Raw genomic sequence first — 22307 nt, forward strand, 5'->3', positions numbered from 1 at the left:
TTCGAGAAATTGGTACAATATTAGGAGTGGCAAAATCTACAGTTTGGTACATCCTGAGAAAGAAAGAAAGCACTGGTAAACTCATCAATGCAAAAAGACCTGGGCGCCCATGGAAGACAACAGTGGTGGATGATCGCAGAATAATCTCCATAGTGAAGAGAAACCCCTTCACAACAGCCAACCAAGTGACCAACACTCTCCAGGAGGTAGGTGTATCAATATCCAAATCTACCATAAAGAGAAGACTGCATGAAAGTAAATACAGAGGGTTCACTGCACGGTGCAAGATACTCATAAGCATCAAGAATAAAAAGGCTAGACTGGACTTTGCTAAAAAACATCTAAAAAAGCCAGCACAGTTCTGGAAGAACATTCTTTGGACAGATGAAACCAAGATCAACCTCTACCAGAATGATGGAAAGAGAAAAGTATGGTGAAGGCGTGGTACAGCTCATGATCCAAAGCATACCACATCATCTGTAAAACACGGCGGAGGCAGTGTGATGGCTTGGGCATGCATGGCTGCCAGTGGCACTGGGTCACTAGTGTTTATTGATGATGTGAGACAGGACAGAAGCAGCCGAATTAATTCTGAGGTATTCAGAGCCATACTGTGTGCTCAGATCCAGCCAAATGCAGCCAAACTGATTGGTTGTCGTTTCATACTACAGATGGACAATGACCCAAAACATAAAGCCAAAGCAACCAGGAGTTTATTAAAGCAAAGAAGTGGAATATTCTTGAATGGCCAAGTCAGTCACCTGATCTCAACCAAATTGAGGAGGCATTTCACTTGTTAAAGACTAAACTTCAGACAGAAAGGCCCAAAACAAACAGTAACTGAAAACCACCGCAGTGAAGGCCTGGCAGAGCATCAAAAAGGAGGAAACACAGAGTCTGGTGATGTCCATGAGTTCAAGACTTCAGGCAGTCATTGCCAACAAAGGGTTTTCAGCCAAGTACTAGAAATGAACATTTTATTTAAAATTATTGAATCTGTCCAATTACTTTTGGTCCCTTTAAAAACAGGGTGGCACATGTTAAGGAGCTGAAACTCCTAAACCCTTCATCCAATTTTAATGTGGATACCCTCTAATGAAAGCTGAAAGTCTGAACTTCAACTGCATCTGAATTGTTTTGTTTAAAATTCATTGTGGTAATGTCTATAACCAAAATTAGAAAAATGTTGTCTCTGTCCAAATATATATGGACCTAACTGTAGCTGGACGTATAGAACTAACCACTTTTTGTATATCGTTGACTGCACAAACAGCAACAAAATCTCTACGTTCTTCAGCCAAATAGTATGAGCACATGGAGGTAAAGAGATTGTGTTAGCATATACATCTACAAGGCATCACAGATATATAGCCTTAACCCCATATTCATTCGATGGCTGTTGGCTAGATGATGCTTTGTCCGATTGTTTGGCCAACAGCCATTTCAGCTGCCTATCCCATGCACAGAGACGAGCGCTCTTATGTTGCCCAATGACAAAGAAGCCGAGTGACACGTCAGACGGCGCCTTCTCTGGGAGAACAAAATGATTGGCAATGTGAAATCAGACATGCTAGATTGACTTCTTCTGTGACAATCAATTGTCAGGTGACTCCAGACATAGAGTGTAGGCTGAACCTGTCGATATCAAAGGTTCTGGATATTCTAGTTTCTAGCTGTCCACCACAGGTATACGTTGGGAGGATTTCATGATATATAGCGGTATGTATCTCCAACTTAGTATACGCTTTGATTTACAGATGCCTTTGCATAGAAAAGTGCAGCCACCTGCACTTTTCCATAAAACTTACAAAAGCATAACAACAAATGCTACAATGATGGGGGGTGAAATGAAACTGTTCTTAAATGGTTGAATGGGGCTTTACGAGGATACTTGAAGTCAAACATTAGAGAAACAAGAGAACATTAAAAAGTTACCAATCCTGAAATTCTTTTACAAAGCTGTTCCAGAACAACAATAAGATACTTCTGTTATTGGATCTGACACCTGCAATCACGGAATCATAGATGATAAGTAATTATAAACAACTAGATGGTGGCCTGATTCTAGCGCATCGGGTATTCTAGAATATGCATGTCCACGTAGTATATTGCCCAACCACGTAGTATATTGCCCAGCCACGTAGTATATTGCCCAGTCACGTAGTATATTGCCCAGCCATGTAGTATATTGCCCAACCACGTAGTATATTGCCCAGCCACGTAGTATATTGCCCAGCCACATAGTATATTGCCCAGTCACGTAGTATATTGCCCAGTCACGTAGTATATTGCACAGCCATGTAGTATATTGCCCAGCCACATAGTACAGGTCCTTCTCAAAAAATTAGCATATAGTGTTAAATTTCATTATTTACCATAATGTAATGATTACAATTAAACTTTCATATATTATAGATTCATTATCCACCAACTGAAATTTGTCAGGTCTTTTATTGTTTTAATACTGATGATTTTGGCATACAACTCCTGATAACCCAAAAAACCTGTCTCAATAAATTAGCATATTTCACCCATCCAATCAAATAAAAGTGTTTTTTAATAACAAATAAAAAAACCATCAAATAATAATGTTCAGTTATGCACTCAATACTTGGTCGGGAATCCTTTGGCAGAAATGACTGCTTCAATGCGGCGTGGCATGGAGGCAATCAGCCTGTGACACTGCTGAGATGTTATGGAGGCCCAGGATGCTTCAATAGCGGCCTTAAGCTCATCCAGAGTGTTGGGTCTTGCGTCTCTCAACTTTCTCTTCACAATATCCCACAGATTCTCTATGGGGTTCAGGTCAGGAGAGTTGGCAGGCCAATTGAGCACAGTAATACCATGGTCAGTAAACCATTTACCAGTGGTTTTGGCACTGTGAGCAGGTGCCAGGTCGTGCTGAAAAATGAAATCTTCATCTCCATAAAGCATTTCAGCCGATGGAAGCATGAAGTGCTCCAAAATCTCCTGATAGCTAGCTGCATTGACCCTGCCCTTGATGAAACACAGTGGACCAACACCAGCAGCTGACATGGCACCCCACACCATCACTGACTGTGGGTACTTGACACTGGACTTCAGGCATTTTGGCATTTCCTTCTCCCCAGTCTTCCTCCAGACTCTGGCACCTTGATTTCCGAATGACATGCAAAATTTGCTTTCATCAGAAAAAAGTACTTGGGACCACTTAGCAACAGTCCAGTGCTGCTTCTCTGTAGCCCAGGTCAGGCGCCTCTGCCGCTGTTTATGGTTCAAAAGTGGCTTTACCTGGGGAATGCGGCACCTGTAGCCCATTTCCTGCACACGCCTGTGCACGGTGGCTCTGGATGTTTCCACACCAGACTCAGTCCACTGCTTCCTCAGGTTCCCCAAGGTCTGGAATCGGTCCTTCTCCACAATCTTCCTCAGGGTCCGGTCTCCTCTTCTCGTTGTACAGCGTTTTCTGCCACATTGTTTCCTTCCACCAGACTTACCATTGAGGTGCCTTGATACAGCACTCTGGGAACAGCCTATTTGTTGAGAAATTTCTTTCTGGGTCTTACCCTCTTGCTTGAGGGTGTCAATGATGGCCTTCTTGACATCTGTCAGGTCGCTAGTCTTACCCATGATGGGGGTTTTGAGTAATGAACCAGGCAGGGAGTTTATAAAAGCCTCAGGTATCTTTTGCATGTGTTTAGAGTTAATTAGTTGATTCAGAAGATTAGGGTAATAGGTCGTTTAGAGAACCTTTTCTTGATATGCTAATTTATTGAGACAGGTTTTTTGGGTTATCAGGAGTTGTATGCCAAAATCATCAGTATTAAAACAATAAAAGACCTGACAAATTTCAGTTGGTGGATAATGAATCTATAATATATGAAAGTTTAATTGTAATCATTACATTATGGTAAATAATGAAATTTAACACTATATGCTAATTTTTTGAGAAGGACCTGTATATTGCACAGCCATGTAGTATATTGCCCAGCCACATAGTATATTGCCCAACCACGTAGTATATTGCCCAGCCACGTAGTATATTGCCCAGCCACGTAGTATATTGCCCAGCCGCGTAGTATATTGCACAGCCATGTAGTATATTGCCCAGCCACGTAGTATATTGCCCAGTCACGTAGTATATTACTGGGGGCCCTGGAGCAGAGATGGGTGGTTCATATGGCCAAGTACCAATACAAGAACATGCATTGAAGTGGAGCTGAGAATACGCATGCTGATGCTTTATCCAGGATAACTCCCGAGTGACCTAGGCACATCCGGGATGAAGAGCTGGGGGCCGAAGAGATTCCTGGATTTCAGAATTCTGCCTGGACGCTGGCGGCAATGCAGGGACAGATCGGGGAGGCGTCCGGAAAACATACACTGGGACGAGGCCGTGATGACTGGGTATGGCTGCAGCAGGAAGATGGGGTGCTCGCTCAGTTGAGGCAGTGAGTGGCCTTGAAACAATTTCCCAGACAAAGAGAGAGAGGCGCCCTGTCCCCAGGAACCCTGCAGATCTTACGGCAGTGGGAGAGGCTTCAACTGGAAGATGGCCTGCTGTATCAGAAAGTGCAGTTAGCACAGGAGTTGGGAGTCACCTGGCAAGTAGTGCTCCCAGAAAAGTTGCTTAACGAGGTGGCCACAGAAGTTCATGAGAGAGAGGCCCACTTTGACCCGGAGAAGACGTTCCAGTGGCTGCAGAGGCTGATTTACCATTCTTGACTGAAGAATGCAGTAGATGAAGCCTGTCAGCAATGCAGGAACTGTGAACTCACTAAGCCTCCAGAACAGAGGGCCCCTACGCAGACCACCGTGACTTCTGCTCCTCTGGAGGTGTTATGATCGACTAATTGACCATGGACACAGTTCACCTGGGGTATGAACACTGTGATGAGAGATCATTTTACTAAATTTGCTGTGGTAACTCTGACCCGGGATCAGACTGCTGAGTCGGTGGCACAGGCCATTTGCAGAGACTTCATCCGAGCGTACGATTGTCTGAAGATAATTCACTCTGACCAAGGCACCTGCTCACAAGGACGAGTCATGGAAGAACTACATCACCTGTACCAGATTGAGAAGTCCAGGACAACACCCTACGATCCACAAGGAAATGGAGCCTGCGAGCATTTCAATCGGACGTTGATACAGATACTGAGGACATTGGAGGAAGATAGGAAAGTTCGCTGGCCTGAGTATGTGGCTGAATTAGTCTGTGTGTACAACAACCAGGTGCACAGCACAACTGGATACATGCACTACATCCTGCTGTTTGGCCAAAAAGGGCAAGAAATCACTGAGCTGGAATTGGATCCAGAGGAGGACTACCCACGGATGGGTGTGTCCACCTGGGTCCGTGAACATCGGTATCATTTGCAGACTCTCCATCGACTTGTGCAGACCAAGTTTTAGGAGCTTGAACACCATGAGACGACTCCCCTGTGAGGGACAGCTCTCAAGGCCGGGGACCGAGTGTTGGTCGGAATCAAACATCCTCGAGGCAAATTGGAATACCGGTGGGAAAAGATTACATACTGGGTGAAATGCCAGATCGGATCCGATGGTCCTGTCTATGAGGTTCAGCATGAGGGGGAAGAAGATGCCCCCACTCGAGTTGTACATCTAAAGATGTTATGCAATTGCTTGATGCGAGATCCAGTTCAACCAGAGAGAGTGCACATTGTCCTTGGAACACTCCCTTCTACAGCTCTCGACTATGAAGAAGAATTCTTTGACCTGCCATTTGTCGACTCAGAAGAGGAACAGGAGCCTGAAGCTCCTGAGATGGCTGCTCCATTGAACCTGGGCGCGTCCCCTTCTTTGCCCACTCAACCTGACTTCACTACTCAACCTGACTGCACTACTCAACCCGACTAACGCCGCACAGAACGGACAACAGCTGGAATACCACCTAACCGTTACAAACAAGACCAATTTATTTGGCAGCGAATCATCCAAGAAATGGAGGGGTGTCAACGTTTGCTGCAGGAACTCTCGCCCATGGAATGGCGAGTTTAAGGAGAGGGGGAGTGTAAGGAGGAAGACCGGACCACAGGTACCTGTTCTGTTTTGGGACCGGAACTGTCGGGGCAGTCTCCTCAGTTGTCCGGGGGAAAGCATAAGGGACCGGACAAACCTTTGCACCCAGAAGTATGGTGCATGGCTAAGCTGCAGCAGACACAGCGCACGCGGAAGCAGTCAGTCTTGGCGGGAACAGACTGTGCGCAGCAGGGAGAGAAGAGTGTATTGTCCCTGGAGTACTGTTATCGTGCAGGCCCACGTCCGCTTACCTCCGCCGCCACTAGCAGAGACAGGAGAGAGAGATGCGCAATGTGTCTGGTGTGTTTCCCTCTGGATCTCATCAGACCAGCTTTGCGTCAGCCATTGTTGGCACCATCATCCGTTTAGCAACACCCACGGCCTGAGAAACGACTGACAGGAGAAGTTAACTTAAACGATCTGCCGTTACTGAATCCACTATTTTCTAACACTGCATATCCTTTTGCCACCGTTCATTCTGCCATTTAACTGTTTATTTCCCCGTTTAACTGTTTGCCTTCCTGTCTGGAGTATCCCCATGTTAAAGTAAAGTTGTTAACTCTTGCTCTGCCTTCTGTCTGTCACTGCATCCCGCAACCTGCTCACATGCACACCACTTGTTCTGTGCTCCCGGTTCATGAAGAGACATGTGCCTCTTCATTAATCAAGGGCGTCAGCCTCCAGAACACCTCCTCATCAAGACTAATCTGAACAATGCTAGTCTTGAAAAATCGTGCTCCTAGTGTATTTGAAAGGGGTGTCCCTATATTATATGCTACAAAGGTATAACTTGGTATACTTTTTATAGCTGTATTGGAAAATGTAGTCTGCTATACAGAAAAGCGTGCACAATGTACTTTTAATTAGGCAATGCATGCCTGTGAGGCAGTGACCGGTGTTATATGCGAGGGTCACTATGTGTCTCCCAGAATGTGCAAAGAAGCATATGGAGGCCGTGGGAGTGCATTGCAGTCACAGGCTTAGCTGTGATTGCAATGCAGAATAAAAGTGAGTCTTGGTCTTGGGCGAGCTATTTGTCCAAGGCACATTTAGGAAAACCTGCTCTGGGCTTTTATTTTTTAAACTGACTACAGGATGCTAGTGGGGCAGTCCATTTCCTTCCCGGCTGGGTTTTCCATGTGGCCTAAGGCCACAGGTTCCTTGTAAAAAAAAAACCCTGCAGGAAAGGGTTGGGTATGTCACTTTGGTTTTGCAATCGTGCAGAGCAGAAGGCTCTGCAGATCTCCCCTGTGTGAAGCAATACAGAACCTAAGTGGAGCCAAACGCCTGACACCCCTCAGTGTACACGGTTGTGCAGTCGCCCTCGGCAACAGGACGCATTTATGGACTGTCTTGTTTTCCTGGCTGAGATCCGGAGGATACCGTTGTTTTGTTGTAAGTTTTTGGACATTAAAAACTATGTTTATTTTCAACGTCCTCGGGTCACTGCCTCATCACTGCACAGTGTGGACACTGCTGCACCACAATGCCACTATAAGTCACATACATTGCCTGTCTTCTCTCCAAGTCGTACTTACGGGAATATTCCTGATGTCTACCTCTGACAGGAGGAAAAACCATTATGGGGACCGAGTAACCATTAAATGCCTCATCAGCACAAGTATTTATCCTATTTTAGGGCTCCTGCAGACAACCATGTTTTCAGTGGATATAACATTAAATTGTACCTGGACCAATGTTATTCTATGGGACCGTGAATATGTCAGTTTTTTTCCTCGGACAGAGCCAGTGTGGGGGAAAAATTCACAGCATGACGAAGTATGATCTGATATTCAGATCGCACTCGGCCATGCAAGAGAATGAGTCCGTGGAAAACATTGGACTGCATGCGGTTGACATCTGAGTGCAGTCTGATTTTCACGTACTGACAGAAAAGAGAAGAGGGAAACATTATTTACTCCATCTTCTCCTCATCTGACAGAATTTGTTCACACTATGATCACTCTCTGATCAGAGTGTGATTAGTGTAATCAGCCCAATTCACTCAGATGAGAATGCACAGTTGTCTGCACCGACAGTAGCCTTACTAGTCTAATACCCTATATAAGGGTTAATAATGTGGATCAGCCCCCAGTCCAGGCTCACAGTTTTGCTTAAGCTGGATACAATTTTAGGAAATTCCCAGCTGCAAGAAGTATTCTGTCTAGAGAGATTTTCAGCTTCTAGCTAGAAACAAGACCAAACAGAGATCTTGGAATTTAAACACCAAGTATAATAAAGCTGTAGAACTTGTCACTATACCTTAAGCTTCACATAATCCTTGCTGTACATCCCCAAATTGCTTCACTACTTTTACAATGTCATTGTGTTCCCTTGTAGAAAGCGTGCATCTTATCTCCTCTGCTTCAACATTACAAGTGTTAAACATTTTAAAACCTCATAACAAAATAATAAGTGACCTCAGAGCACTTACCAAAACGCAATATTCTACGAAATCCAGGACCTAGGTACCGGGGATAGGAGAGGTGATACTGAGGCTACCGGAGGATCAGTCCCAGGTGAAGGAGGCAGGGAAGACACCGTGCTAGTCATTATCCCCACCTCAAAGGGAGGGTGTATGTAAACTAAGCTGGAATACGTACTGACAAAATTCACTAATGCATGAGTTATTGGATGGAATACTAGATTTTTTGACAGCCACAACAATAGAGGGTTTCATAATAAATAAGAGTATAGCAAATGTCACATCTTAGGGACTGTGGACTGCAAATATTAGCTCAGAATTAGTTCACCCAGCATTTCCTCTTCCTTATTCACGTGGACAATTAAGCAATGTGGCCCCAGCTTTCATAGGTTTTGTTACACTGTATGACTTCTGCATTGTGTATTGCATTAGACTGCGCTGCCATTTTTTTCTCTGATGTGTAAATAACTCAATATTTATTGGGGATCTGGTTATAGATGTTGATGATGAATCTGAACTTTTATTCTCTTTCTCCAGCCATTCTGTATGGGGTTTTCATCTACACTGATGACTTTCTGTAGGAATTAACGTTTAATTGATGGGGTGTCTGGTTGTCACATCTTTCGGTAAGACAGAAATTTTTTTTGACCTGCCTTCTCACATTGTTGGCCATTCTAATATTCTAATCCCTAGAATGTTTGGCAAAATATAGCCTATTATACATCAAAATATATACTGGAAAATGTCATAGACAATTTAACTTCTAGTGTAGGGTTGATTTGTTTGAATTATTGCTAATATTAGAAGAATAACTAGCATTCATAACATAGCGACATAATGTACTTTTTTCACACAGATTTAATCAGTGAAAAAAAAAAATCGCTCACCTGCAATGGCCCATTGAGTAATATCAGTCTGAGAGCTGTCATTTTTTGCCCCGGACAGGCACTCGAATCAAAAATACAGTCGTGTGAAGAAGCCCCGACTGAGTGCAATGCGGGAATCTAGCTTAAAAGTCAGTAATAAAAAAATATTGCTACTTTGTGAAAACGTAATAAACCATAAAACAATTTGGTGCCGGTGTAATCATAATGAAATGAATAAAAACATTAACATTATATTTATAGTTTAACCCCTTAATGACAGAGCCTATATGGTGCTTAATGACCAGGCCAAATTTCACAATTCTGACCACTGTCACTTTATGAGGTTATAGCTTTATAACGCTTCAATGGATCCCACTGATTCTGAGACTATTTTTTCATGACATATTGTACTTCATGTTATTGGTAAAATGTATTTGATATAACTTGTTTATTTATGAAAAAAAACAAATTTGGCAAACATTTTGAATTTTTTTTTCCATTTTCAAACTTTATATCTTTGTACCCTTAAATCAGAGAGTGGTGTCACACAATATAGTTAATAAATAACATTTACCACATGTCAATTTTGCATCAGCACAATATTAGAAACGTAAATTTTTTTTGGTTAGGATTTTATAAGGGTTAAAAGTTGACCAGCGATTTCTCATTTTTTCAAAATTTACCAAACCATTTTTTTAGGGACCACATCACATTTCAAGTGAGTTTGGGGGGTCAATATAACAGAAAATGCCCCAAAGTGACACCGTTCTAAAAATTGCACCCTCAAAGTGTGCAAAACCACATTCAAGAAGTTTATTAACCCTTCAGGTGCTTCACGAGAACTAAAGCAACATAGATGGAAAAAATTAACATTTAACTTTTTTCACAAAAAATGTACTTTGGTAAATTTTACTTACCAATTTTTTTTTATTTTCACAAGGGTATCAGAAGAAAATGGACCACAAAATTTGTTGTGCAATTTCTCATGAGTACACCGATACCCTGATATGGGGGAAAGCCACTGTTTGGGCACATGGCAAGGCTCAGAAGGGATCTGTAATCAAAATTGGCTGGAATCAATGGTGGGCACCATGCCACATTTGGAGACCCCCTGATGTAGCTAAACAGTGGAACCCCCCCAATTCTAACTCCAGCCCTAACCCCAACACACCACTAACCCTACTCCCAATCCTAGCCATAACCTTAACCACAACCCTAAACCCAACGGACCCCTAACCTTAATCCCAGCCCTAGCCATAACCCTAACCACAACCCTAACCCTAACACACCCCTAATCCTAATCCGAACCCTAACTCTACCCCCAACCCTAACTCTAGCCCCAACCCTAACCCTAGACCAACCCTAGGTCTAGCCCCAATCTTAACCATAGCCCCAACCCTAACTCTAGCCCCAACCCTAACTCTAGCCCCAACCCTAACCCTAGTCCAACCCTAACCCTAGCCCATCCTTAACCCTAGCTCTAGCCCCAACCCTAACCCTAGCCCAACCCTAACCCTAGCTCTAGCCCCAACCCTAACCCTAGCCCAACCCTAACCCTAGCTCTTGCCCCAGCCCTAACCCTAGCCCAACCCTAACCCTAGCTCTAGCCCCTACCCTAACCCTAGCCCAACCCTAACCCTAGCTCTAGCCCCAAAGCTAACTTTAGCCCTAGCCCAACCCTAGCCCTAAAGGAAAAATTGAAATAAATAATTTTTTATTTATTTTATTATTTTTAACTAACTAATGGGCTGATAAAAGGGGGCTTGATTTGCTATTTTTTAATTTTGATCACTGTGATAGAGTTTATCTGGGGTTTGTAGCGGTTCAACATGGCACTCGTACTATCATGTGAGTTATTATTATTACTAGATTGTGGCCCGATTCTAACGCATCGGGTATTCTAGAATATGCATGTCCCCGTAGTATATGGACAATGATGATTCCAGAATTCGCGGCAGACTGTGCCCATCGCTGATTGGTCGAGGCAACCTTTATGACATCATCATCGCCATGGCAACCATTATGACATCTACGTCGATACTGTGCCCGTCACTGATTGGTCAAGGCGAATTCGCGGCAGACTGTGCCCGTCGCTGATTGGTCGAGGCAACCTTTATGACATCATCGTCACCATGCTGTGCCCGTCGCTGATTGGTCGAGGCCTGGCGGCCTCAACCAATCAGAGATGCGGGAATTCCAGGACAGACAGACAGACAGACAGAAAAACCCTTAGACAATTATATATATAGATTATTAGGTATTATATTATTATTATTATAGTTAGGTGCTCAAGTAGGGCATCCAGCCCAAAGCAATCCAAACAATAGAGAAACTTGGCACTCAAAAAGAACTTTAGTGTGGATAGTTATTTATTCAATGTGCATCCATAGAGACAAAAGTTGAATGTTTTCGGTCCACATCCTTCATCAGAACAATTATACTGGTATACTGGGAAATATATATATCCTGTCAAAACTGGTTCCAACAGAGTTTTTAAAAAAGCCTGGATGCGAAGAGGGATTCTGAGGGTCCAGGGACACCAGAGGTATTGGGAGGGCTACTCATGGTAGCCAAGACCCCAGAGAATTTCCAACGCTGGGGGGCGCTATAACCTTATTTCTCAGTGTTGTTAAAAAGCGGCGCTGAGGAATAAGTACCCTTAACTGCTGCTGTCAAAAGGTGTATTGGCGGTAGTTAAGGGGTTAAAGTAAAAAAAATCAAAAAATTAATAAATAGTTTATATGTGCCCCAAATTGGTTATGTTAAAAAAAATAGTCTACAAAACAAAAAATACAGATTTAATTCTTGACAGAAAAATTAAAACTGTATAAATGTAGCTTTGCAGAAATGAATACAAAAAAATTGCTGGGTCCTAAACTCCAATAGGCTGTATCCTGTAATCCATTGATAGAATATAAGGCTGTCAGTCCTCATCTCTTTTTATATTCTGCACTACTCATACTATTATTATTATGCTTAGGTATCCTATCAGTGTCTCTTTGTGTAGCCACTGACAAATTTGTGACCTCAATAAACTTGTTCTGCCAGTTTAACCTGCATTGATGCTGCTGGTGATATCTAATATACATATCTAATTCTGAGGAAGCCTGTAGGCGGCATATTAGGGCTTCATTATGCCACCTCATAGAGAGGGGACAAAAAGGCTATTATCATGTAAGGAAAAATGAAGTAGTGTCACATTACTTGTGTCTTTCTGAAACCTGACTTCAAGCCTTTTCTCACAAGCAGTCCTCAATGACTGGACCTAAACTAGTCTCACCTAAGGAAATTAAATATTTAGATAGTGGCATGTCTACCATGAATGAAAAATGAAGTTATTGATCGAAAATTATTGCGATTTTTCAAGATTGATTTTCATTGTTAATATTGTGCCAATAATTCCACAGGGCTGTAAAGATATTGTTAGCACTGTTCCCATCGGGGATCACAATCTAATTTCCATATCCCTATGTCTTTGGAATGTGGGAGGAAACCAGAGAACCCAAAGGAAACCCACACAAAAACAGGGAGAACATACAAACTCCTTGCAGATGCTGTCCTTGATGAGATCCCCAAAATAGTTTCATATTGGCTTGAAACTTAAAAATAAAATCATAATGTACATTATTGATCAAATGTTTTACAATTTTTCCAGTAAAAATGAATGTCATAAAATTATGTAATTCACGGTTGAAGATAAGAGTGGCATTTGTGGGTACCAGTTAATATAGCTGGTAGCTAAGGACCCATGAATTGTTTGTTTCTCTCTCCAGGGACTGATTAGTTTATCCCCCTGCATATTGTTGCACTGGAGTCAGACACTTCTATTCCTATACTGATTATTTTCAGTTTTAGGTGATGTTGAAATAGTTCATATTATATTTTCAGTGAATTTTGCAACCTAATTATCTGGACGCAAAGTCCATTGAACAATACAGTTTCAATATTGTTTATGAGATTTAATGAAATGTCATGCACTGGCTCGTTTTCCCATCTGACTGTGGCCTTGGTGAAGGATGGAGGCGTGCTGACGAAGACGCCGTGTCAACGAGAAGGTTAAGTGTGTTTTAATTGTGTTGTGTTATGCTAATAGTTTGTGTGATAAAAGTAATGTTATATTGTATCCCTATGGCCGGTGTTGTACTTCGGCTCTATTGCAGGCTTTGCTGTCCCTATGAATGCATGAGGTCTGTCCACTGGGGGGAACAATACACCATACAGCAGATAGGGATACAGTTTGCACTGCATAGGACACTAGATAGTCAATATTGGGGTTATCTCATGAGTTGGGAGGAGTAAGAACAGTTTGTATAGAAAATGTTTCAGGGTTACAGTTAGTTAAAATAGGGCTGTCACACGGCCTAGTCAGAGTCTAGCACTCATCAAATGCATGTCTGGGTGAAGTGGAAATCAAGGCTGACCATAGCAGAGTTAGCAGGTTCCAGTGCAGCTAAGCTGCAGCAGACGAAAACGTGTCCAGTCAGTATTAGTTCCCTAGAAGAATGAGGACACAGCTCCAGCCACGTCTGGGCGTCGGCCGGGATAGTCTTGAACCTAAGGTTTGGCAGAGATGTAGAGAGTCTTGCCTCTGTCTCCCAGGAGAGGAAGATGTCAGCTGGGTCGCAGAGTGAGGTGAAGATGGTGGGTCTCAGGACAGGACAGGACAGGGACAAGGACTGATGGATCACAAAACCAAGGAAACATCACTAAAAACAGACTTTGTCTTAATCTTTCTGCTGCAGCCAAGTGAAAACGAATTGCACAGTAAAGTCAAACCTGTTAACCTGGACCAAAGTCTTCTGTCTTGTTTGTAGCTGACACCGGTCTCCTGGACGGGGAAATAACAAGGACTCCCGAAGCAAAGTGCAGTGCAGCCAATCAACAAGCTTTACTGTGTGGCCACTTCCGGTTCAATCACAACCAAGTCAAATATTGGCATGGCTGTGATTGGCCAGGACACTGTGTATACAAATAGGGAGAAAAAAGACATGGGGTCTTGTCTATTTTTGATACCCAGCGCAGCCCCCTGCTATCAACTTTATCTTGGCTAGGTATCAAAAATAAACGGGTGCCCACGGCATTTTTTAAAATGATTTAAATAAATAATTTGAAAAAACAGCAGCTGTTGGCGGTATTCTTAGACTGGGAAGGGGCCATAGATATTGGCTCTACCCAGCCTCAAAATAGCAACCTGCAACCACCCCAGAAAAAGCGCATCCATTAGATGCGCCATTTCTGGTACTTTGCCTTGCTGTTCCCACTTGCACTCGTGCTGTGGCAAGTGGGCCAACAGTTTTGGTGTTGATGTCACCTGTTTTATGACTGCTGATACTAAGCTCAGTGTTTAATAAAGGAGAGATGTCTATATGACACCCCCATTAATAACTCCATTGTCAAAAGTAATAAAGGCACAGACACAGAAACAAGTCCTTTAATTGAAATAAACACAGAGAAAAAAGTAATTTAATTGAAATAAACATGGTTTAACTCTCTTTTACCCCTTTATTAATATGAAAATAAAAATTCACAGTTTTGCTCACCTGTTCGCCGATAATCCATATGTGCCATGACGTGCTCCAATTGTGCAACATCTGGATGCATTAATTAGCTGTGGCATTTTGCGACAGCTCAGCCCTGCATCCAGGATAGACTGAGCTATGCAGAAGCTGCATAGGACTGGCGATAACTTTAATTATGTCACCGCTGGTCATACCGATTAGAGACGGTGTTTCTAGCACTGTCATAGAGATTACAGCATTGGAAATGCTGAATGTTTGGGCTCCCTATTCTTATGAATGAGGTTGGGGTTCTGGTTCAAGTTTAGGTACTGTTTGGCACCAGAACCAATCTTTTCCTAAAAGTTCGGCCGAACCTGACGGACCCGAACATCCACGGGTCCGCCCATCTCTAGTTGTGACTACTCTTTTGATTATCCCTTCTGCTTTTGAGGCTCTCTAACTTCAGGTATCTGACCCCGGACTTGGCCTCTAACTATCCATTTGTTGTACTCCATGGTTTTGACATACCCTCCTTGCATTATACCCCAGACTGTTACATGAGTACACCTTTGTCTCACCCCTCTGTACTACGAGCCCTCCTGGTATCTGACCTTAGACCTCCTGACTACCCTGTCTCACGAGAAACCAGCTTAGAGTGTTCAGTGAGAGTTGTAAGCTATTCTTTACCCTACAACCTCAGTCTGCAGGGAATAAGTCCCAGTGGGTATCTCTATTGCGAGGGGGCCCTCTGACTTGGGCTTTTTGCTTGTCCACACAAGCCCCAGAAAGGTCTTCAGTTAACACCTTTTTTGGTGCCTTTGGAGTAATCTATGACAAACCCAACAGAATCCAGGTTGCTGAGACTAGGATCTGAACCTGACACAGAGGAGCCGCACCAATTAGGACTACTGTACTGAATTACGACATTGGTCCACTGAAGTTCAGAAGAATAATGCAGCCAATAGGTGCAAATTTCATAGAGGTCTGTCTGAATCCCTGAAGGAAGCTCTGGTTCTGCATGATCACCCTTGTTCTTTGTCGGAAGCCATAATCCAGGCCGGCCGGGTAATTGGTACCTTTGCCAATCTGTCCATGAATTTCATTATGGATTTGCCTCTGTGAGAGGGGAAAACTGTTATTTGAGTGGTGGCACCATCCCTGTTACAAGAGAGTCTAAGAATGGGAGATACAGGCAATTTTTTAGCTCAATTCCCACGGTATTCATGGATGAATGCCATCTGGGCCAGGGGATTTGTCAATGTTTAATTTGCACAGACGCAGGCATACTTCTTTTTGTGTTAAACTAGCTATATCAGATGGTGACTTTGATTTTTGCCTTGATGAAAGATCCCTGTAACAGACAGTTCATTGGTGAACACGGATAAAAAGTGCCTGTTTAATATCATGGCCTTTTCTTTGTGCTCTATAATTATTTAGTTATTATCGTCTTTTAAGGGACCGATACCATCTGTTTTTTCTTTTTGGCATTAATGTATTTATAACATTTTTCGGGATTTATTTCAATGTTGCTGGCGATTTGTTTCTCTGTGGATAACGTTGCTAGCTTGATTTATTTTTTACATTTCTTATTTAGATCTTTAGAATCTTGATATGCTATTTTTGTATTCTCGCAGTAAAGAATAGTAATTACAGTCCTAGGAGCGCTGGAAATGAGACCAAAACAAGAATTTTAGTGTTGAACCACAACGCGTTTCAACGGTTAAACCGTCTTCATCAGGTGGAAGTTTATTAATGGAGAGCAGGATGGGGTATTTAAACAAATAGCAACCAATGAAATTCACAATCAGCAGGTCCCATGATAAGAACAAGTCACATGATAAAATAATAAGGTCACATGATGAAAACACAATAGGAACAAACCTATGTATATAGAAAAAAAATTAAATAAAGCCTCTAGACCTGATTAAAATATAAAACATGATAAAAAGCAGAAATAAGACAACATATGATAAAATAACACTATAAAAAACGACTTAAAAACAGAGATCACTTGTTAACCCTTTCAATGGTAACATTTAACCCTTCAGGCGCCAGAGTCCCCAACTTAAAAATCCAAAAACTTTCCCTACTTATCAAGCTCCCATACCGATCAGATACATTGTCTGGTATAAAATCTATAATTGTTAGCTTAAGAGATTCTAAATTTTTTTGGTGCTTGGTTAAAAAATGCTTTGATAGACTGTGCAACATAAAACCATTTCTAATATTTTGGCGATGCTTGTTCAGTCTTGCGTGCATGGTCTGTGTAGTCCGTCCAATCTATTGGAGCCCACATCCGCATTTTATTAGATATACTACAAATGAGGATTGACAGTTAACATGGTAGTTGATTCTGTAATTAATTTAGTAGTATTGGATGGGAATTCTTTATTACCATTTCTGATGGAGTTACAACACAGACATTTTGCAGATCTGCAAGCAAAATAGCCGGGATTTTTTGTTAGCTTGGTCGCAGACATGGCACTGGGGCTAATAACTGTATTGCTGGGTGCGACTAGGTTGCGGAGTGTGCGATTCTGCCTACAAAATATTCTGGGATGGGTAGGGATGTGACCTGAGAATATAGGGTCACCTTTCAATATGAACCAATATTTTTCAAAAGTCTTTGGATAATAGCATGAGATTGATTAAAAGTTGTAACCAAGCTCCACTTGGCAAATTCAGAGGTCACGGATTTAGCATATTTTTTTGAAGAGGTCAAAGTCTTAGAGCAACGTTTTTTTTTACAAAAAGGCTACCCTAAAAAACTGGTTCAAGACGCCCTTTCTAAAACAGGAATATTGTCCCAATATGAATGTGTACAGAAAATTAAAATTAAAACTAGTAGGGGTGCTAAATCCGTGACCTCTGAATAAAGGATATGGATCAATAAAGTATCAAGTTTAAATTTTATGAATATGGAGCTGGAACAAGTTTTTTCTTTCCTCACTGTCTTATTTATCCATAATGGTTTCTTTTTATTCCTTGACATTTTATTACCAGAGGGTATAAGTTTTCTACAGGATTCTATCAGTATTTTCATAAACATGCCTCATTTATGTTTGGTATCCCCAGTTACCATGACATGGTCCGAGTCTACTCGATTAAAGCGAACCTGTAAGCTGTTTTGGCTGATAAAAGATGCGGCCACTGTCTTTCAGGGCTTATCTACAGCTTTCGATAATGCTGTAGATAAGCCCCGATCTGACCTGAAAGATAGGAAAAATAAGTTTTATTATACTCACCTGTGGGTGGTCCGGTCTGATGGGTGTCACAGGTCCGGGTCTGACGCCTGCGCCCTGCAGTACTTTGCTCTGCCCTCAACAGGGCAGATAAGTACATCTGCACAGGAGCGCGATGCCAGTGAGCCTGTGAAGCAAGCAGCAAGGTGGCATCGCAAGAAGATGGCAGACGCCGGACCCGGACCTGCGACACCCATCGGACCGGACTGCCCCCCGGGTGAGTATAATAAATCCTATTTTTCTATAAAATCCTTCATACAGTTCCAAATATAAGGGGCCTTTTTATTGTGTGCTAATGTTTATGGTCTTTCCAATATGGTGTGGCTGGCAGGATCCTCAGGGCGTGGGCCTTCAAGGTGCTCTGCATTATTGCAGTGTAACACCCCCTTGTAAAAACCACAAAAAGTAGTACTAAACAAAAAGGCTCAAATCTTTGCAGCCATATACAGTACAGACCAAAAGTTTGGACACACCTTCTCATTTAAAGATTTTTCTGTATTTTCATGACTGTGAAAATTGTACATTCACACTGAAGGCATCAAAACTATGAATTAACACATGTGGAATTATATACTTAACAAAAAAGTGTGAAACAACTGAAATTATGTCTTATATTCTAGGTTCTTCAAAGTAGCCACCTTTTGCTTTGATGGCTGCTTTGCACACTATTGGCATGCTCTTGATGAGCTTCAAGAGGTAGTCCCCAGGAATGGTCTTCGAACCATCTTGAAGGAGTTCCCAGAGATGCTTAGCACTTGTTGGTCCTTTTGCCTTCCCGCTTCGGTCCAGGTCACCCCAAACCATCTCGATTGTGTTCAGGTCTGGTGACTGTGGAGGCCAGGTCATCTGGCATAGCACCCCATCACTCTCCTTCTTAGTCAAATAGCCCTTACACAGCCTGGAGGGGGGTTTGAGGTCATTGTCCTGTTGAAAAATAAATGATGGTCCAACTAAGCGCAAACCGGACAGAATAGCATGCTGCTGAAAGATGCTGTGGTAGCCATGCTGATTCAGTATGCCTTCAATTTTGAATAAATACCCAGCAGTGTCACCAGCAAAGCACCCCCACACTATCACACCTCCTCCTCCATGCTTCACGGTGGGAACCAGGCATGTAGAGTCCATTCGTTCACCTTTTCTGCGTTGCACAAATACACGGTGGTTGGAACCAAAGATCTCAAATTTGGACTCATCAGACCAAAGCACAGATTTCCACTGGTTTGATGTCCATTCCTTGTGTTTTTTAGCCCAAACGAGTCTCTTCTGCTTGTTGCCTGCCCTTAGCAGTGGTTTCCTAGCAGCTATTTTACCATGAAGGCCTGCTGCACAAAGTCTCCTCTTAACAGTTGTTGCAGAGATGTGTCTGCTGCTAGAACTCTGTGTGGCATTGACCTGGTCTCTAATCTGAGCTGCTGTTAACCTGCAATTTCAGAGGCTGGTGACTTGGATAAACTTATCCTCAGAAGCAGTGGTGACTCTTGGTCTTCCTTTCCTGGGGCGGTCCTCATGTGAGCCAGTTTCTTTGCAGCGCTTGATGGTTTTTGCCACTGCACTTGGGGACACTTTCAAAGTTTTCCCAATTTTTCAGACTGACTGACCTTCATTTCTTAAAGTAACGATGGCCACTCATTTTTCTTTACTTAGCTGCTTTTTTCTTGCCATAATACAAATTCTAACAGTCTATTCAGTAGGACTATCAGCTGTGTATCCACCAGACTTCTGCCCAACACAACTGATGGTCCCAATCCCATTTATATGGCAAGAAATCCCACTTATTAAACCTGACAGGGCACACCTGTGAATTGAAAACCATTCCCGGTGACTACCTCTTGAACCTCATCAAGAGAATGCCAATAAGCCTCCTTACCTTGACAAGCCAGAGATGTCACTCTCCATAATGAGAAATGATACCCCTTAGACCCCAGTCCAGAGCCTCTCACCTAGCCAAATCAGTTATCATGCTTCGCATGACGAGGGCCAACAGCCCAAAACACCGTGTCTGCAAATTGAGATATTGATTTGGCTTTTATCCTAAGTCATATTGCACGACTCGTTAAAGGGTTGATTGTGACTTGTAGGATCGCTACTTCCAACAGATGGCGCTATAGAGTTTAAGTCCTCTTTTTCTCAGAAGAGGCAATTTGCATAAGAGTGTGCAAAGCAGTCATCAAAGCAAAAGGTGGCTGCTTTGAAGAACCTAGAATATAAGACATAATATCAGTTGTTTCACACTTTTTTGTTAAGTATATAATTCCACATGTGTTAAGTCATAGTTTTGATGCCTTCAGTGTGAATGTACAATTTTTATAGTCATGAAAATACAGAAAAATCTTTAAATGAGAAGGTGTGTCCAAACTTTTGGTCTGTACTGTATATTTAAAAAGTAAAAAAACGTTATTACGGGAGTTGTAGAAATAAAATAAAAGCAAAAATTGGACACTTTTAACCTGGTGATGGGTCCTCTTAACTAGGGATGCAACGGATGGATGTTGCACTAGCACATTCACTTAGCAAGTCACGGAGGAACCCAGGCCTTTCCCCTTCAACTACTATGTATGAATCTGGCTATATCATTGTGGTTTTGTCCTGATTAAGAGGTTTGAAACCATTGAAGCGCTTTGACATAATAATCCGCATTCATAATTCACCTTTGTGTGTGATCTGGGCAGTGCGGATTCTCAGCCACTGTATTTCTCATTAATTGCATTATATAGGAATCTTGATTTACACAGAGTGCATTGGGTTACTTCTGCCAAGTGGCTGCTGGCTGACAGCAAGCTGGCAGAGGATGGATGTCTAGCCATGCCAGTACCAGACTAATTCAGAAAACATGGAAAGTGTCAGGATATAGCAGAGGTCAAAACCAGGAATACAGAATCAGAGTCTGAATTATTAGTCAAATGGAGGGCTGTCAGTTCAGTCAGCAACAGGTATCCAAAGTGAAGCAGAAGAGTATCACAAGACAATAGACCAGGGTCAGAACATACTGATGATTAGCAAGCAAACTAGTGGCACTCTAAAAAGGGTGCCCTATTTAAGCACGGTATTTTAGTTGATTACTGTTTGGGATTTGTACTACCAAGACAATCATTGTCGGTGATGAGAGAATATTATCTTCATGCTGTACAAATATTTTCTATAATATAATTTATACATTGGTTAAATTATATCATTATAATAAACTCTGACCGCTACCTAAAAGTAGAAATATAAATTTGTTTGATGCTAAATAGAAAAGTCTACACACTATTGTTCAAAATTCCTATATCACTGTGCATAAAAAAGGTGACTAGGTTTATTAACTGACTAAAGAATGTTGGCTAAAGATGGATGAATTTATTAGAGTGGAATTGAATTCTATTTGCCAAAAATCCATTTTCTGCAGAATACGAATATTTTGTAATTCGCTCCACACAAATTCAGAAAAATATCAACCGGCTAGCTGCCATTTTGCTGAACCTTAGAGTGTCAGCAAAAGGTTAAAAAAAAACTAAATACTCACCTCAATACGGATGTCAGGTCATCATTTTTTTTCTGGATATAAAATGGCAGAATTTGCATATACTCGTGTGAACCCTAAAGGGTTTTATATGTCTTAACTAGCCCTATGTATCAGCTTATGTAGCAGGTATGTTGCAGATTGCAAAAAGTTCCTCTTCAAAGTTTCCATGTATTTTGTATGCAAATTGCCTCTTCTGAGACGCCACCTGTTGGAAGTAGCGATCCTACAAGTCACAATCAACTCTTTAACGAGTCGTGCAATATGACTTAGGATAAAAGCCAAATTAGTATCTCAATTCGCAGACACGGTGTTTCGGGCTGTTGGCCGTCGTCAGTGCGAAGCATGAGAACTAATTTGGCTAGGTGAGAGGCTCTGGACTGGGGTCTAAGGGGTATCGTTTCTCCTTATGAAGAGTGACATACCATCTCTGGCTTGTCAAGGTAAGGAGTAGGCTTGAGCGAAACGGATTGGACAAATTCAAAAGTCACCGACTTTTGGCAAAGTCGGGTTTCATGAACCCCGACCCGATCCTAGTGTGGGAGAGAGAGAGAGAGATATTGCCCATTGACTTGCATTGGGTTTCGGGTTTCGGTCGATCCCCGACTTTTCGCGATAATCGGACGGTTTCACTCGACTGGACTTTTGAGATAGTCGGGTTTCACGAAACCCGACTCGACCCTAAAAAAGTAAAAGTCACTCAACCCTAGTAAGGAGGCTTATTCGCCATGCAATGCTCCTCTGGGAAATATAATA

At 42.3% G+C, this 22307-nt stretch overlaps 1 protein-coding gene across 1 annotated transcript in view; it reads right to left on the bottom strand.

Moving 5' to 3' along the window:
- LOC138647990 (putative ferric-chelate reductase 1) overlaps window positions 1–8584 on the bottom strand; it is a 77983-nt gene extending 69399 nt beyond the window's left edge. Inside the window, exon 1 of the mRNA XM_069737424.1 lies at window positions 8456–8584. The gene's annotated coding sequence lies outside the window, so the exon portion shown is untranslated. The remainder of the gene's footprint in view (window positions 1–8455) is intronic.
- Between the last annotated feature and the right edge of the window lie 13723 nt (window positions 8585–22307).

Source organism: Ranitomeya imitator, chromosome 8 (assembly GCF_032444005.1).
Source record: "Ranitomeya imitator isolate aRanImi1 chromosome 8, aRanImi1.pri, whole genome shotgun sequence".
In the NCBI taxonomy this organism is placed as follows: Eukaryota; Metazoa; Chordata; class Amphibia; order Anura; family Dendrobatidae; genus Ranitomeya; species Ranitomeya imitator.